This window comes from Brienomyrus brachyistius, chromosome 21 (genome assembly GCF_023856365.1).
Source record: "Brienomyrus brachyistius isolate T26 chromosome 21, BBRACH_0.4, whole genome shotgun sequence".
Classification (NCBI taxonomy): domain Eukaryota; kingdom Metazoa; phylum Chordata; class Actinopteri; order Osteoglossiformes; family Mormyridae; genus Brienomyrus; species Brienomyrus brachyistius.
This window is the reverse complement of record NC_064553.1, coordinates 5,182,614-5,198,816: the sequence shown is the minus strand read 5'-3', so window position 1 is coordinate 5,198,816 and position 16,203 is coordinate 5,182,614. Positions and strand designations below refer to the sequence as shown.

The window sequence follows — 16,203 nt, the reverse complement described above, 5'->3', positions numbered from 1 at the left end:
AGCATTTATCATGATTGCTGGCATGAAGGTCTCATGCTGATGGAGAATAGCACTGAGGGAGCACACACACACACACACACACACACACACACACACGCACACACACATGCACACACACACACACACACACACACACGCACACACACACACACACACACACACACACACACACACACACACACACACGCACACACACACGCACGCACACACATGTACTGTAGGGTATCCTAATGGAGCCCGCTCATTCACTTCTATGGGAAAAATGCTAACGCTAACTATGACAACCTTAACCCCCACCCTCCCCTAACCAGAACCATAAGTAACCAAGCAAAATACAAGAGTTTTTGCATTTTTAACTTTATCATAGTAGTCACCGATTTTTATAAAATAGAGTTTTCCCTTATGGAGACCAGAAAACCGGTCCCCATAAGGGAAAAAAATGGATATTTGTCACGTTGTGGGGACATTGTGTCCCCATAAGGATAGGTATGCCCACTCATGCTCACGCACACACACACACACACACACACACATATATATAGAAGCGTTCCACCATACCTGCTCCCACACAAATTGACTTCTGACCCCGCTCCAGTGCACTAATATGTCAAACGACAGCATGTGATACACCAAACCGTTAAATGCTGCATCCACAGCGTCGTTCCTGCTCCCTGCCATCAATCTTCCAGCTAAATCAGTCCACCAAAGAGCCCACAGAACAATAGAGAGGGGAGGAGAGAACCTAAGCGATGGAAGAATGGACGGTGTTCTCCGATTGCCCCTAACATGAGGCCGTGATCCGAATCCCTGCAGCAGTGACTACAATAACTGCAAAATTGCTAAGGTCACCAAACGCCGACTCGCAACGGGAAGCTCCTTTGGTTTCATCACCCCCCCCCCCATTCCTTTCAAACACCCCCTGACACTCCGAACATCCAACTTGGGTTTCTTCCATGGTTCTGTGACAGAACAAATTCAGAATAATCTGGAACATAATACTAATTCATCAGCGACATTAATAAAAGTACAAAAAAAACACACACACACACAGCCCAGAACTATGAGTAGCAGTTGAGACAAATTAGCAGAAATGACTCTCTGCCACCTTATACTGCAAGATGTACTTAATGAGAAACCAGCACCTGTGGGGAAATTAAAGACATCCTGGAAAGTTAGTTGGTGTACATTACAGGCAAATCACCATGTTTGACTGACTGGAGGGAGGGAAACCGGGGAGGGGGGCGTGGGGGGGGGGGGGAACCTTATCAGAATTTAGATTGAACAGACAACGAAAGGGCATCGGGGGGAGAATTGGGAGAAATTGATTTTTGAAGGTGAATCATTTATCAGCCGAGGCCACACTGCGGCCTTCATCCTTTTTCGGAGGATGAAGAGGTCAGTGTCGTCCACCGGTGGCCAAAGGATAAGGCAGGAAAAAAAAATAAGGTTGATAAGACTTACAATCCTGCCAGACTCCAAGGTCGCACTAATAATGTCATGGCGACAGCAACAAAGCAGGCGTCTTAAAATATCATAGAAACAGACGCTAAGAAATGGATGGAATTATCTGAGTTTGTCAAGAATTAGATTATCGAGTGGATAATGGAGACGGGGTTCCTTTAATCGGTGCTCCTTTGGGGATAGCGGTGGGGGCAGTGAATAGCATGAGCTGCGACTTTGCCGGCGGGGGGGATGGAGGGGCGTCGGTTGTCTGCATTCATGGCTGTGTCGTAGGGCGGGAGTAAGATTGCATCAGGCAGTCTCTTCATTAAAAGCCAGTTAATTCTCCCATCTAACTGCGGAAGCAGATGAGTTGTTTATTATTGATCAAACAGAGACTCTCCCAACAGCTCCAGTACGGGGTTTTCCTCTACCAGGATGCTCCCAACATCCCCGTTTAACCCCCCACCCCCAAAGACAACAGCTACTTGTGAGGGTAGGGGGGAGGGGTGGCCACCTGCCTTTCTCATACTAAATAGCCCACTTCAGATTACGTGTGATATGTTATGCAGCCTAAGGAAGGCGACATAAACCGCGCTCCCATCCTGGTTCCTGTAGTCCCTCCTCCCCCACCTCGACACATAGCACATAGAGAAAAACAATCACCACGCTTTCCATACTTGCAGGTGGGCTGCAGGTGGGCAAGCTGCTCGTTTAGCATTGGAGTCTAAGGAGACATTCATTTTTATTTCAGAAGCTATGCAGTTAAAGAGTAAGGAATGTAAGCAATAGTAAGAAAGAGTATGTAACTATGGAAGAGTATGTAACTATGGATCAAACAGTTTATAAAGAAAATGTTGACTTAATAAAACTGTAGCAATTTCAGACTGTTGAAAAAACCCTAAGGAGAGTTTTCTGTCAGTTTTCATAAGTTGAAGCGGTCATTCGTGTCTTCTGGATGGCCGCTGGGATTTTCACTGTCCCTGGCCGGGGAGGGAGTCACCCACATGGAGGGTCACGGCCTTTGCCTCTACATTGTGTACAAAAATCACTACCAGCCCCTTGCTGACTGCAGGCCCATATTTACACATCGCGCTCGTAGCATAATCTGCTGGGTTTTTTTCCCCCTTCCACTGGATCGTTACCAGGTAGGGTTGGCTGCTCGGTGCGAAAGCAATAAGACAGAACCACGTCCAGACACGCCAACACAGGCAATACAAACTCATGAACACAACATAACGAGGAACTCGTTCCTCCATCCAGAACCACCCTATCCCCCATCTCCCATAAACGCTTATCCAGGAACAGAGTCATGGTGACTGTGGAACTTATCTCAGGAAGCAGCGGACACAAAGTAGGGGACGGCTTGAACAGGATGGACGCAGTGAAGACAATGGGACACCTTGGACAGGATGGACGCAGTGAAGACAATGGGACACCCTGGACAGGATGGACGCAGTGAAGACAATGGGACAGGATGCCAGTGCACTGCAAAGTACACATAAGAATGGCATTTTGAACGTAGTATTTATGTACTACTTAGCTAGCTAACACAACTTGTCAAAATGGAGCATGTCATAAGTGCCGCTGCTTCAAACACTATGGTCAGCACACCTAGCCTCGTCGCCAACATAAACTGGTGGAGTGCTGCAGACTAGGCCTCTGTACAACCTAGTTCTTCTCCTCATAGTGTGTACCAGCTTTGGGTCCAGCCTCGTCATCTCAAGGTCTTAGTTCCCCAGGACAAGCAACTCATCATCCTGACCCTAATTACACAAAGAGGTCGCTGGTAGGGGACGTGTGCTGTATAGCATTAGACATAGCAAAAGTACGGCTCTCGTTAAATTACTGCACCCAGTGTACCCATTTTGGAATCAAAAGGGACTTAAATGGTGCAAAACCTTCAATCACGAACAATTAACAATCAAATCAGCAAAGCATTTATAATACCTGTTGATTAATCATGGTAGAGTGGCCCTTGACTACAGGAATCTAAAATTATGAAAGCAAAGAAATGACGTCCGCAAAGACAAGGAACTGACTTTTTTCATAGTTAGTCATCCACGTTTAACTGGATTCTGGATCCTTGCTTCAGCAGTGACCACCGCTCCTTACCACCAAACGGTCCGCTGACTTTACCATAAACCGACGTCCGCTTCTGCCGAAAAGCATGTTTCCGGGTCTCCAAGCACCTTAATGGGCCTTTTAGACAGCCAAGAGGGTCGTATGGGTCCGCGTCTGTCTTTTCCATTTCGACTTGCTCGGTTACTCATGCTGGATTTTCACACCCAGCTCATAAAAAGGGCTTGCAGAAATCTGAGTAATGAATTGCCATTATTATTAAATGATGTTTGCTAATTATGACCCAGTTTGCGTGCAATCCTTAGCTTTAGGATTACATTAGTAACGGTAGCAACAATTAGAGAGGCTGTTATTTCCATGGTTATTGTACCAGGACATTAATCCTTTTAAAATAGAACCCAAAGCTCGCTGGTGCCCCCAAGTGGAAAAATTAAATCACTGACACCATAATTAAACTGATTTATTGCCATATGACTAGGCTTTAAACAAACAGTCCATGCTCTTGGTTTTGACATTCTCTTTGCTATACTTAGCTAATTAGTTCGTCATGTATATGTAAGCGTGACCTGCAGAAATCATTTGGTTACCGAGGGAAGTCTGAGCTAACAAAAAACTCACAGCAACTTATACGTGCATTTTCGATATCAATTTAACTAGTTTTGTACTGCAAAAGATCTGGAGATTATCACAGGTAAATCACACGGCAGGGAATACCGAGACAGCAATACACAGTAACTGTGTTCTTTTTTAAAGGGAAAAAACACACATTCCCACAGAAATACATGCAACCCCTAGCATTCATGCATCCATCCATCCAACCATCCACCCATCCATCCATCCATCTCTCTTCCAATCGCTTCTTGAGTGCAGGACTGCAGATACTACATGATGTCAACAAACGTATCATTTTATGATTATACCGTGACTTTGTCTGGCATTTCCCCCACACAGGAATGTGTGTTGAAACGTAAAAAGAATGGAATAGTATATTACAGGTACATCAATATTTAAGTAGGGTAGAATCAGCCTTGCTTCCTGCATGGGTAGTCGTGATGGGGGGGGGAGCTATGAGAAAAATAGAGAAAAGCAATCGTATGTATTCATTGCGAGAAAAATCATTAGTAATGTTTTTTTCCCATTTATTTCTTGCCTCTTGCTTTGCTTTCATGGACGTGATTTCAACACTTTCCTGGAGCTGCCTTGATTTATAACACCAGGATGCTGGGTCTGTCTGCCACTCACGTTGAAAAACCTGCACGACAGAAATGCCCCGACTCTCCATTCGCCACCGCGAAAGACGTTTACGAGGCACAACTCCGACGTGTGTCGTGCGATGACTCTGGCCTCGCACCCGCACCTCGCGATCCCGTGACGCGCCGGGGCAGAAAGGCGTCCGGGCGATACCGCCGCCCGCCCGAAGCTACCCCACCCCCGCTGCTTCCCGCACGTCTGCCTACATGCCGGACAGCGGGAAGGTGAAGAATGCACGCAGCCGGCTGTCAGCCGTTATCACTGAGGCGTTTACCCAAAGCCGACTGTCGCTACCCCATCCTCACTGCAAGCTGCCCTTTAGGGCTGTTGCTATGGCCCCCTACATGGTCACAGCACAAAAAAAGCTATTGAAAAACGTTTTTTTTTCCTTCCTGGTCTTTGATAAAGAAATGCATTAGTCGCAGAGCTGTTTCAGTCCTTTCAGACAGCTCAGAATAGGTCGTTTCTCCGCTGTCGCTATTTATTCTTACCTCTCACCCAGACATTAAAGCATTAAAAAATATGGCACAATTCATATAAACACTTTCCGAATCAGTCTTTCATTAGTATTTCCTAGCTTATATTCACACTGGCGAGCCACAGTGAACCAGCGTGACGTGCTGGCATCTTATTCTTATCGCCATGGTAGCAGTAGCCAGACAGCGCGGGCTGGTTGGACTTTAAAGGGAATATGTAGTGACAGAGCCATTTCCTCTTTCACTTAGCACCGGCGCTGATTGTCTGCTGGTCCGCCGGCTATCTCTGACATGCGGCTAATGCGCTTTCTATTATGGGGCCGCCACCTAACCCCGGGCTCTTTTCTTCCCCGTCTGTCCTGCTCTGCCACCTAGCCCCCGCTGCCCCCCCGGTGGCTGTTTCCATGGCGGCATGCTGCGGGGGGGGGGGGGGGGGGCAAATGGAGAAATCTTTAATAAAAGACCCCTCCTCGGCTTTATGCAATACACCTCAGTGGCCGCTTTTGCGAACTCACGGTCCGCGGTCAAGTTTAAATCAGTCTGTGCTGAAGGTCACATCAAACCGGGGCTCGCATTAGTGCCACAAAGCACCTGAAATACAAAATATTGCTTGAATTGTGCATGAAATCCCAGTACTTCCACTGCTTCCACTGCAACTCTGAACTACTTAAGAAAGCCTCCAGATATATTTCTGTGTCGGCATGTATTCTCCGTTTGCTTTTATCTTCTTAAATCTTTCAGACACTTTCAGCATTGAATGAAATCAAAAAGTTTCTGCCCAATTGATAGGTTATTTAATTTTTCTTTGTGTCTCTCGCCACGCAGACTGACAGTCACCGAGAAGTTAGGAACATCTCATCTAAAACGGATTCGCAAAAATGCATCAGTTCAGTCTCCACCCTGAATTCAGACGAGAGGCACATTTCTTGTCCCGTAGTAGGATTCTCGGGGATAGGGCGGAGAGCTGAGGGCTCAGTCACGGATTGATAAAGGACATGGCCACGTACTGCATGCCGCTGGTGATGGGCAGGCCTTCGCATAGGTGTGTCAGCGTGCCTGGGTGCATCAGGCTCCACCCCTCCTTCGGAAACTCGATCGAGCAGTTGTACCTGTGCAACTTACAGCCACCTCCCTGTACAAACAGGCCATCAAATACCAAATTAGTCAAATAACATAAATTATTATTTTTTATCACAATAATACTACTAATTCATTGTATTTTTGCTTCTTAAAAGCTGTTGTCTAATGTCACCTAATGGTTTGACCAGCACTGAGTTTGATCCCATGTATCTTAAGTAAATCACGAAATATGTGAATAACAGAAAAGTGTACCTCAGCCCTCACCTGAATATCCACGCCTACGTAGTTGAGTGCGATGCTCATGGTGAGTGTTGACTTGTCATGACGTGTTTTCTGACTGGCCAAACCCTCTGCACTGCGTTTGGCGATGAAGTTTACCATGAAGAAACCTTGGAGCGAGAGCCACAGAATGACAACAGGAGACTTACCTGAAGAAGGTAAGGATGCACCAGTTGCTGCAATTAAAAATGTCTAACAGAGTCTTGGAGGAATTTAGAATGTCCTTCTAAGGGAGTCATTGCACATGACCCAAATAAACCAATGACAATTCATTTAACTGCTCATATGATGGTGCTTCATCCATTTTACAGCTGAACATTAGGCCTGCTGGCTAATTAGGCAAAGCCTCCCAAGTGAGATTACATCTCCCTCTTGGACTTGGAAACGTTAAGCTTTAGCCATCCTGCTACTTGCTAACATGGCTTTCAATCTTACCTAAAAACCAATAATTCCAAAATCATGTTCCTGAGCTATTACCCACCAACCGCATTTGTAGACATCCCTTAAAAAAAATAAAGTTGACTGGCGTAGATTTAAGACTACGCACACTTTGTTTTGAATATCTCTTCAAAAACACCATCAGTCAGACATCTATCTCGCTTCAGCTCAAGGGCATCCTGACTTACCTTTGTGCTGTACCCAAAGAAAACCTTTGCAATCACCGGTGAAATGAACTGCCGGATAAAGAACGGCCACTTCTTCTCGAAATTCATCTGTGCCACATGAACGCCGCTTGCCAGAAGGGGCTCATGCCCCGCTGTTGGCCGTTTATCCTTCAGGGGGCGTGAGTGAGGAAACAACAGAGGTGAAGACAACATGTGGCATGGTGCCCCTTTCCAAAGACATCCTCAATCTTCTGGTATCTGTAAGCCTGTCGTCACGCTTCACAGCGAAGCTGTCACCACGCTGAGGATTACTGCGTCTCCTGAACCTTCTACAGGTTTTAAGAAACCCCATTTGGCAGAAAGTTATGATTATAAAATAAAAATTTAAATGGAACACCCGCAAGACACATTCCCTTTTCAGCTCTGCTTTTCATTTATTTTTCTTCAGATACACTGTAATTTAAATTCTGTCTGCCTGTCCTCCATCTGAATGCATCCTTCAGGACCCCCAAAAAAAGCCTCCCGACTCAAATTCAAATAAATGATTTGCCTTCTGCCCCCCAACAATCAGAAGCAAACTGGGACACCCAATCTCAGGAAAGGTCTTTGGCTAAAGCTCCTAAGCTAATTTCACAAATAGCCCCATAATTATTAATCTAATGAGACAGTTGTCCTTCCAGCGGTATATACTAACCAGCGGTATATACTAACCAGCGGTATATACTAACCCAGTTTGCTGGGTTATACTAACCATTCCCTAAGGTTTTCCGCCTCTCCGACGAGCTTGTCACAAGCTTTGGGAGATAATATGGGGAACCGAAAAACATCTAAACAGGGCTAAAGAAACATACATACCAAGGAACGATAAGTATAGATTAGGCTGCAAAATTAACACGGGTGACCTTATCAGACTGCATGTACCACTGATGTGGCATATACCTGCTCAATGATGTCCTCTGTGAAAATTCTGGAATAATCAGGACGGGTATATTTTTCCTTCCATTCCTGTAATCATTTAAATAAAAACAGCTAATTTTTCACTGTAAAACATAGAGAAGATACAGAACAAAGACTCTTTTATCTCCATGCTCATCCACATGTAAGTGAAGTGATTAGTTCTACAAATTACAGCCCCTTTGATGACAATATTAGGACAGCAGGTGGTTAGACGACAGGAATAATGAAGCAGTCAAACACATTACAGCGGCAATGGCCCATAATGAACTTACCGCTGGGTTTTCAAATATCTGCCACAAGTCGCCGTTGCAATGCGACGTCTCATAGCTAACGATGGAAATCAGTCTTCCAAAATCGTGGCGGTTTGCGACATACATGAAAAATGCCCTTTAAAGGAAACGTAAAATGCAGGACAGGATCAGTGTTAAAGTAAAATACGAATAATACACATTACATTACTAGCAGGGCATAACATACAATAGGTGGATCAAAACATCAAATCTGGTATTTGTAAACTTTGGCTACTTTGAATAAATCCCCTCTCTCCTGAATATTCATCAGAGAATATTGATTTTTATTTTTTAATATGCCTCTCCTATGCCTGACCATATGTAGTTATAGAAAATGGATGGAAATTTTAATAACATTATATTACTTGTTTGGCTCACGTTTGTCCAGAGAAACTTACAATAGATAGATAGATAGATAGATAGATAGATAGATAGATAGATAGATATGAGCAAAAGCTTTCAGAAACGTTTCAGGTTACGAATGCAATAACTACCGTATCTAGGTTGAACCAAGAGTCTGGCCATATCTAAATCACAATGGCATCCAGGCTGTTGTGGTCAACTTGGTTGACCTCTTACCATTGTCCATTGCTGATAGTGTGTTAATGTGTGTACTTGACCATACTTGCGTTCTTGTGCACCCATTTTACGTCATCTTCCATTACCGAAGATCAGTTCCAATATGAAGAACGCAAGCATAGAGGACAGTAAAAATCCCCGGACGTCATTCTTGTCCCGCCCCAAATATCAAGGACACATTGGTTGCATCCTCGCCGACCAAGACCAATCCCATGATTCATTGCTCCCCAATTTAGTTCTTGGAAGGCAAGTTAGCAAGACTGGTCTTGCCAAGATTACAAATACGACTCTTGATATTAAGTTTCACATTACTTCTCTGGCTGATGAGATGACATACGTCTGGAGGGACAGAGAGACTGTGCCAAACCCGGTACCCCACAAAACCTTGGCAGAGACATCGATGGTGGGAGCCTCTTACCAGCTCGCGTGTCTTCCTGCACAAAGCCGAGTCCATTCTCTGCAGGGTGAAGGAGCTGCAGGTTTCTCAGCTCGGCTCTCAGCATCTCCCCTTTTATGAGGTAGATATGAGCCACGTACGGAACGTTCCACACCCCCCTGGCGAGAAATAGACAGAGGAAATAAAAAACTGAAAGAGAGCTTTAGCATCATCTTCATCCATAATTTATAGTTTTGGGAGAAAAGCCTTTTTATGGTGTCCTTTATATATATATATATATATATATATATATATATATATATATATATATATATCATGCTGTTATGTTGTTTCATGAAACAAGACCTGTATTTTTGAGCAGACTGGTACGCTGTCACTAAATATTCTTTAAAATAACCATGGCAAATGCATGAGTACGAGTACGAGTTTAATTATTTGCTACTTTCTGCTCTTTATTCTTCATTATCTGAAGCTTGGTGACACCATTTCCAAGGCCTGTTTTCAGGAATGCTGGGAGACAGAGCTACAGAAGGCCTTATGGCACACAGCGAAACACAGAAACACAGCACAGAAACGATGCCACTCACACGCATCGTCCGTGTACGATGTCCAGGTCGTCCCCGGACCTGCCATCCGCGCTTAGAGGTCCCCAAAAATTGGATGACGTCTTACCTCGGTGATGGACAAGGGGGGGGGGGCGATTATTTTCCTGAGGTGTACAGAAGAAGCAAAACAAAAAGAAAGTCACAGATGGACATAAATACTTTGTTCCTCAGTTGTATCTAACCCGTTCTAACTAGCCTGCTCGTTTAGGATTAATATTGGGATATTTAATATTATACTTACGGAAAAGAAGGTGAAATCAGAAACGAAAGCGAGTCACATGTCTTTACATTGTGGGAGAAACTCTAAGTAGCCAATGAAATTTCAGTAGAACGCAGTGAGAATATGACCACAGCCAATGGCGTCAGACTACAGCGGCACAACTTGATATTTAAACACAACAGCCTGTTTATTGGGAGAGATGAATGAAGCCAAATTAATGAATTATACACGCCCCCCCGTCACAGCAATGACGCCACATTCCAAGTCATAGCCCTACTACTCCCTCACCCCTTGTATTAAAAACCCACACACCTCTCTAGTGGGCAAAAAGCAAGTCAGACTCATCAGCTATTTTGTAATACTCCCTGCAGCAGCAAGGTGTTTTACACTTGATTTACCCATAATGCACAGTGAGAGAACCCTCAGTTCTTCCCTGACATTGATGACAAAGTCCATGTATTTTATTTATAAGTAGTAGGTGACTTCAGCTGGAGTGTTAAGTGGTGTTCTGCAGACCGTGTCTCACGCTGCCTAAAAGGGTTGATGGAAGTCAGAGTCGTCACGGCGACGCACCTGTTCTGCTCGATCAGGAGCTGCAGGGTCCGAATTATTTGTTAGCCTCACGTCGGCATCGACGCTGAAATAGTAGCTGCGTTCTGTATTCTTGCAGCGCTGGTCCCTGGGGAACGAAAGATTAATATTCATGCATGAGATGCAGGTCCATTCTCAAAAGTAAAAGGAAAAGAATTCCTGGCATGATATCTTGAATTTCAAAGCACAGATCACACCCTTGGTGCTGATAACTGAGTGTATCGCCTCCATTATCAGGGTGAGGGAAGGTCACAGAAAAATAAACACCGTCACACAGACACAGTGCGGCAAAAATACAGTCCGACCACTGAGCACCGCGGTGGCCAGTAACAGCTTCACACTTTGTCGTGGACCTGAAATCAACTTTGAGTCAAACCTCATCAGCGGGTTTTAGATTTCACAAAAGATGAGAGTGAGGTGCCTCGTTGGTACTGTTTAAATTTTTTTTGGGTTCTAAAGGCCTGTTGGCGTTCTCCAACATTCTTGGTCTGGCCTGTGCCTTCCTAATGGTCACCTAGCAGAGCACTACCCACAGTCAATGGAAGCTGACGTGTGGTTGCATACATTCCCATGTCCCGCGCCTCTGCTGAGGTCAACTGTTTGCGGGGGCCCATGACTTCAAAGCTCTGGAAGACCTTCCTGTTCTCGAACGAACACGCCCAGGGTCACTCTGGGATACTCCTACATCACACAACGCGGAGCCATCAGAGCGGGATGGCGGCTGGGCTCAAACCAGCCGCGCAAAATATGGACTTCAAAATGTAAATACAGTAGACATTCGCCAAATTTGGGACCGCTGTCATAAACTTTATGGAATGTAGAAACCTCTTAAAGGGTTACAATGTTATATTTGTTAAAAAAAAAACAACACAACAACTGGAAAAGTATTTTATGGAAATAGTATCTTTTTATTGTACTTATTGCATTGTTCCTATGTCTTATGCAGTCTCATGTGCAGCCTGTTCTGTTTATACGTCGCACTATGGTGCTGGACGAATGTTCTTTTATTCCACTATTTACTGTAACTGTATGGTTACTTTCAAAGTACAAGCATGAAGTGTGATAGAATTATGCAGGTGGTAAGAGGTCCTCTTAAACACAGCTGGTGAGACTGGCCCAGGTTTCTCTGCCTAGCACACTTTACGTAAGGCAGCTAAGAGCCTCATCTACGGACAACGAGGAGGAGGAAACCTGACTTAGACAGCAAGCCAGTGCCTCATCGTCCCCACTAAACAGCCGGGACTCTTTTCACCTGCCAGCCAGAACTCCCACGTCCGCTACACCTAAGCTTTTAAGCGGGTCATTCCCAAAATAACAAGGACCGGTGTGACTGTCACACCTGGTAGTGAAGATTGATGCCTTTTGTCGAGTTGATGTTAACAAAACATACACACGTATAAGTGTTTTCCACTTGGTTTCATTTTTCCATTTCTGGGACCACAGAAAAGTACTGTAGCATACCACAGTGTCCGTGCTCAGTTCTTTTGGCTGCATCCCAGCAGCCTTTGCTGCATGCAGAATGTCGGTTAATGTTCAGTTTGCTTATTCACTCAGTTAATTCGTTTTATCGATGGCTATATTACACTGGCAGCTCCATGATTGATTTTGCTGTTGTACCGTGATGTTTATGCCGAGCCCCTTGTCATGGTGGGATCAAAACCAGTAGATAAAATGACCAAACTCCTAGAAGAGATCAACACTGATTGGCAGGGGAAGGCCCGAATTGGACGGGGGACCAAGTGTTATACCTCCACTGCGTCCTTAGAGGTTCTGTTGGTAAAATTGTTGCTTTTCCTGCATTACTGCAGCTGCCCTGACAGTAATCCAGTTCCACACTCGGCTTTGGACTCCCCCTGTGAGTCCTTATTGGACTATCGATGCTTAAATACTGTCCCATTTTGATGAGCCCCTTAATTACAATGCTGGGTTAAGCCGGTTTAGTACCCCTGTCCTCCATAGTGGGCACTGACAGTTGGAGCTTGCATTCAAAGCTGTGGGCTTTTACCATTGGCTAGGGGCTTTGGTGGTTTCTGGTGATGCCATTTGGACTCGGCGGTGTATCTTAATGCTCGGTTCTGCAGTGACTTTCAATGCACTGATACACCACCTGCAGGAAGTCTTTGGCAGGCCTCCACTTTACATGAGGTCTCCACGTAATGCAGGCCTTCACTTTATGTAAGGCCTCCACGTAAGGCAGGCCTCTACTTTAACCCTAAGAAATGTAGCCAGCTGTGGTATAAGATATTGTCTTTTTGCTATGCAGTAATTTTTACTGTTGCGTGTGTTGTTTGTGTAGTTCCCATGTCAGGGTGATGATACTGCCCGATGACAGCTACCGTGTTCGAACACCGTGCTGTGAGTGTGAGAGAAATAATAAAAAGTGGTGTCAGTCTTGTTATGGACCCCCACCTCGCTGCAGTATATTTTCACGGGTTTGCACTGTAGTGCTGGTTATCAGTGTTCACTGGAGAAGATTTCTTTTTACCAAAGGATCACAGGATGCCATAGAGAGAAGTGGTTTCACTACCTGTCACCTGAAAATCATATTAGATCTATAATGAAATGTCAATGTTATAATGTTTGACTCACTTTGAAGCTGGATAGGTCTATCATATCCTGATTGCCGACATGGCAGCCATTCTTGTAGGTCCAAATGTTGGGGATGTAGTTGCGCAGATAGTTAAGGTTTACCTATGAAAAAAGCAAGTCCAGTTCATAAAAGTATCAAAACGGTACTGTCAGTCGAAATCATTTGCCTTCAGAGAATGTTCTGGGAACAGGCATGATGTGCATTACTGATTTCAGCAGTATGCTGGAAAGTGACAAACTCCATGCTCTGTGCTTTGCTGTTCTTCATCAACGAGGGCTATGGTACGCATGGCTCAGAAAGTCCCTCAGTCAGTGTACCGCAAATGTACAACTCGGTTTATAGCCACATAATATATCTGGATCCACATCAGAGTAATGCTGTTAAATTCTCATTACTTATTTGGGATTAAATGCTTAGCTTAATGATTAAACTTATAAAATATAACTGTACTTTGTGTGACTCCTGCTCTGTGCATGTAAAACATATGCTGTCCACATCATGGAAACAAATGTCTCCTCTGGGAACTCCGTCTTCCTCCCACAATCTGAAGACACACAGTTTCTAAATCGTCCACAGTGCATGATTGTGCTGGTGTGTGCATGTATGTCTCCTGTGATGAACTGGCATCACGTTCAGGATCCAGGCCCCCGATGACCCCAAACAGGATACCTGATCAGAAGATGGGTGGATGTACTTTTTATAGCTATGTATGGTAAAGGGGTGAGATATATTCCCAGATTTCAATTCTTTTTTTTCTCCAAAAAACACCCAAATATAAATAGATTCACAAATAATCCTATTTTCTACTGAAACCTCACCCATTGGGTTGATCTTCTAGGTTGGTGTGGATACTGTTTAAAAGCGAACCTACAAACCAGCCAGATCTGCTAACCTTCCTAGTGTCACCGTCATCCCTCCAACACGCTTGTGAAGCCTTCAGCTCACCCCGGTATTCCTGTTTCCTGGAATGACCACTGGCAAGGTGTCATACATGGCGTTCCCGACCCGCGTCTCCTCTGGTCCGAATTATAACAGAACTTCACCTTAGAAAACGAAGCAGGCGTTGACAGTTAAATCACTTGAAAGGAATCAGAATTTCGGGGTAATGTTTCCCGGAGTCTCATCTGAAGAAGTCTCTGAATCTGCACTCACCAAGTTCTTCACTTAAGGTCTGGAAAATCTCACACCTGTCATCCGTTGTCATGTTGAGATGTTCCTCAAATGCTCAAAACAAATAATATTCTCCCTCAGATTCAATCTTGGTCAGATTCCCATCTTTCGCTTTAAAAAGTTCAGCTGCCTTCTTACTGGTGTAGCATGTTCTGACGTCGCTACAAGTTCCACTCACTCTCAGAAGTGGATCCAGGTGCGCTCTGCTCTCCTTATTCTCCAGAGGATCCCAGGACTCCGATAACTCGCTGACGTCCGGCGCATAGCCCATCATCCCTGGGAATCACAGCAGGTGTTGGTCACACAGTTGGATGCAGTATGGAGAGCAGCAAACATAGGATTTCTAAATCAGTGTTTCCCAACCCAGGTCTCGGGGAACCCTGGACAGTCCATGTTTTTGCACCCTCCCAGCTCCCAGCCAATCAGGAACACCGAATACCTGGTACAGGTGTGCTGGGAGCTGAGAGGAAGCAGAAATGTGGACTGTCCGGGGTTCCCCCAAGGACTGGGTTGGGAAACACTGTTTGAGATATCCATGCCCACCAGCAGGACCAAAAAAAAGCTACGTGTAGAGATCCACTCACTTTCGTGATCAAGTCTACAAATTCAGTTATCGGCAGCAGCCCTTAGTCAAAGCTACAGCCTCTGGACCAGGTTCTGCTTCCCATTCCTTTGAGGCAATGCAATATTCTTTACATTTGTTTTTGTGATTTTTACATGTATCAGCATTTTTTTTATTCTCTCTGGAAATATTACTGTATAGTACTTATCATATTACTTGCAAAAAATACGTTATAAAACATTAAATTGTAATGATGCAATTAAAGGGCACATCTCAAAAGCGGTAGGTTGACTTGGAAGTGTAAGCCCTATTTGTAAACGACATCTTCCATAATACAAATTCTTCAGTCACAGGGCTACAATGTGAATTCCGCGTCAATGCCAACTGACAGTGCTCCATTGACCCTGGACTAGAAGGGGCCCAGCCCACTGAACTCTGGAATTGCAAAATAAGTCTTAGTCACCAAACTTGACAGACGAAGGACTGGTTTAAGCATGCAGCCCAAGTGTTCCAGCAGCCACTGTTAAATTTCTGAAAGAATACAAAATGAAACTTACTATCTGGCATTGACATGGTTCTGTTGAGGAATGATAAAACCATTATCTCCGCTTTTATACAGTTTTAACTCTGGCTGAGTGCAATACTTCAATTCAGAGCAGTGGCATTATTTTAATCCATGACGTGTTCCTAGACTATAATGTGTACCAGCTGGTTGTGGCCTTCTGTTGAACCAGGATATCTTGGGAGCCATTTTTCCACTACGGGACGTCATGCCTGTCAGGCCTGATCTCTCTCAGGCCAGCTGTAGATCATCTCGCATTAGCTGAATGCATGAGGCCTTCGAGGACTGACCCAAAAAGCAAGTGTCTGCTATTAGTTATGAAAGACATGCAAGATGTTCTGGGAGACGCCCTGAGAGAGGAAATCCATCCATCTTCTTACTCGACTGCTTTGCACAGAAAAAAAAAAGGTTTTTTCAAGCAGCTTTCAGAGAGAACTTGCAAGGTCAAAGTTGAGTTGAGTCCCCCA

At 44.7% G+C, this 16,203-nt stretch overlaps 1 long non-coding RNA gene and 1 pseudogene across 1 annotated transcript; both read right to left on the bottom strand.

Moving 5' to 3' along the window:
• Positions 1-5,757: 5,757 nt before the first annotated feature.
• Positions 5,758-8,516, bottom strand: LOC125716756 (uncharacterized). The gene is made up of 5 exons (XR_007384397.1): positions 8,443-8,516; positions 8,153-8,218; positions 7,235-7,381; positions 6,594-6,718; positions 5,758-6,381 (listed from the first exon to the last, which is right to left on the bottom strand). It is a non-coding gene; the product is annotated as an uncharacterized LOC125716756 (long non-coding RNA).
• Positions 8,517-9,347: 831 nt separating this feature from the next.
• Positions 9,348-14,883, bottom strand: LOC125717112 (procollagen-lysine,2-oxoglutarate 5-dioxygenase 2-like; annotated as a pseudogene).
• Between the last annotated feature and the right edge of the window lie 1,320 nt (positions 14,884-16,203).